Here is a 2,693-nt window from a genome sequence, read left to right as displayed (position 1 = left end):
AGGTGTTATGTCATGTTTATGACAGTGTCATGACAGTCTTATTCAACCCCCTTCAAATAAAGTGTTACCAAAGATTTTAGATATGTATTAAAATATGTCTATTATATCTGAATTAGGTGAATTTATTGCCAGATAATTTTTCCATTTTGCCAGAAAACACAGTATCACTTATACCCAGGGGTGAAAGTAGGTGGGTACAGTTGGGTACTGTGTACTCCTAAAAGATTTAGCGGGGGTAAGCAGTACCTGCAAGAGAGGGCAGCGGCTGTCTGCAGCTCTATTTTGCCTCTTATTTAGTGGAAATATTGATGTTGATGAAACTTTCTCCAAAATAATTACCTTTTTCAACCTTTATAGCTCCATTGTTGAAAATGAGGCTCTAGTTCCTCTAGAACCTGTGTCCAACCAAACGCCCATGTCCAACGTTTGGTCCTCATATATGGATGAGGACCATATATGTCCTACAACCCTAACTTTAATATAACTCATCTCTTAATGAAGGATAATTATTCAGTCCAGTCATTTTGATAACGGGCAGGGCCCCGTATTTCTCGGCCCTTAAGAGTCTTTTGAACACAGGGTCCTTGTTTGTCTTCTTCAGATCCAGAGGTATGTGGTTCATACCGGTGTTGCACAGCCAACCTTCTTCTGTGGGCTGCAACTTCTGCAACCTGACACTTGCCCTTTTTCCTTAGCAGTTTCGGAGACCCAACCAGAGCTTTCCTTCCGCTGTCACTTCCAGGCTCATCTGGTGCTGGTGTAGGGGAAGTGGTCATGTGTTTGGGTAATGGAACTACATCTTGGCACAGAGAAAGGAACCATGTGTCTTTGTCGTTTGACCCATGCTGGTATGACATCACTTGTGTATGACTTCAACTGATCATGGTGCATGACCTTTTTGTCACGTTGTGTTAAGATCTCATATAGTACAGGTCCAAGCTGGGCTTTAATAATACATGGGCCTTTCCAGGGAGGCTGCAGCTTGGGACTAAAGCCCAACTTCCTCGTGTTGTCCTTTACATAGACCAGGTCCCCTATGTTGTAACTGCATTCTTTGGCTCGCAGGTCATGGGTCCTCTTCTGTCTGATCTGAGCTCCACATAGATGCTGCCGTGCCATGTCATGAACTTCGCCAAGGGTCTTCTCAAGGTCATGAGCGTACTCATGGGTGTCCTTTTCACTCCATGTTCGTTCTGCAAGACCAAGCCAGAGGTCTTATGGCTGATGAACTTCTCTCCCCAGTATCAGCATATTTGGTGAGAATCCAGTGCTGAAGTTCTGTGCACTGCGATATGCAGCTGTTAGCAGATTCAAATGCTCATCCCAGTTCTTCTGATTTTGGTCTACATAGCAGCGGATCATCTGCAGAAGGGTGCGGTTAAATCGTTCCACTTGCCCGTTTGAAGCAGGATGGTACGGAGTGGTTCTGGTCGTGGAGATCTGGAAAAGTTGACAAATACTGTTGAAAAGTACACTTTCGAAGTTGCGGCCTTGGTCCGTATGGAGCTCTAATGGGGCTCCAAAACGAGCTAGGAAGTTGTTGACTAACATTCTGGCAGTTGTTTCTGCTCCGTGGTCTGGAACTGGGAAAGCCTCAACCCACCTCATAAACTGATCCATGATGACAAGAATATACTTGTTTCCAGAGCTTGAGATGGGAAAGGGGCCCAATATGTCAAGGTGCAACTGGTCCATTGGTGCTCCTGCTTGGTAACTTTGTAGCTTAGCTCTCTTCGAGGGGCTGCTTGACTTCAGACCTTTGCATCGGGGGCATTGTTGGATGTATTTGTGGAGGTCACTTCCCATGCCATACCAATGGAAGCTCTGCCTGAGACATTAGAGAGTCTTTGTTTCACCTAGATGCCCTGAAAGTGGTGGGTCATGGCAGGCCTGCATGACCTCCATTTGCAATGAAGCAGGGACCAACAGCAGGAGGGAAGGTTTTAAGCTATACACATTTTCCCAGCGATAATATAGGACCCCTTGATGGAGTTCTATCTGTGGCCAGCAGAGCCAGTATTTTCTAACTGCTGGACTCTCAATCGCAACTTCATCCTTTGTTGGAAGACTCCCTGCTTCCTTCCAGCTATGTAGGATGGAAAGTGCAGTGTCTTCTTTCTGTGCTGCTGAAAGCTGCTGGCTGCTAAGCGTTTGCATCCAATTTATTTGGGGGATTTGAGTCTCAGCTTCAGCTTGGTGCTGCTCCTGTGTGCCGTTTCCAACTTCTTTCACTGTCACATGCCTTATGACGTGTGGGACAACATCATCAACATCTTCCTCAAATCTGGCCCACTGTTTGTGCAGTCTTTGACAGTGAGAACATCCTCTGCAGGGGAGCTCCATTACATCCTTGCCCGCTTGATAGCAGTCACAGCTTGTTGACCCGTCTGTAGCCTGTCTTGACAGTGCATCAGCATTTGAGTGTTGCAGAGCAGAGCGGTGTTCCATGTCAAAATCATACTGACTTAGTTCTTCAAGCCATCAAGCCAGTTGGCCTTCAGGGTGTTTGAAGCGAAAGAGCCAAGCTAGACTTCCTCGGTTTATCATGACTTTTTCCTAATCTAGAAAATATATTTTTGTTGATATACTTAGCAATATTAATTAGAACAAATCACTTTCTTGACTGCTGGAGATAAGCACCACCCCCCTCACAACCCTGCAAGGACAAGCATGTTCAGATAATAGAAGGATGG

Source organism: Poecilia latipinna, unplaced genomic scaffold (assembly GCF_001443285.1).
Source record: "Poecilia latipinna isolate Pla-1442-1.1 unplaced genomic scaffold, P_latipinna-1.0 Scaffold3704, whole genome shotgun sequence".
Taxonomy (NCBI): Eukaryota; Metazoa; Chordata; class Actinopteri; order Cyprinodontiformes; family Poeciliidae; genus Poecilia; species Poecilia latipinna.
This window is presented reverse-complemented; position numbering follows the sequence as displayed.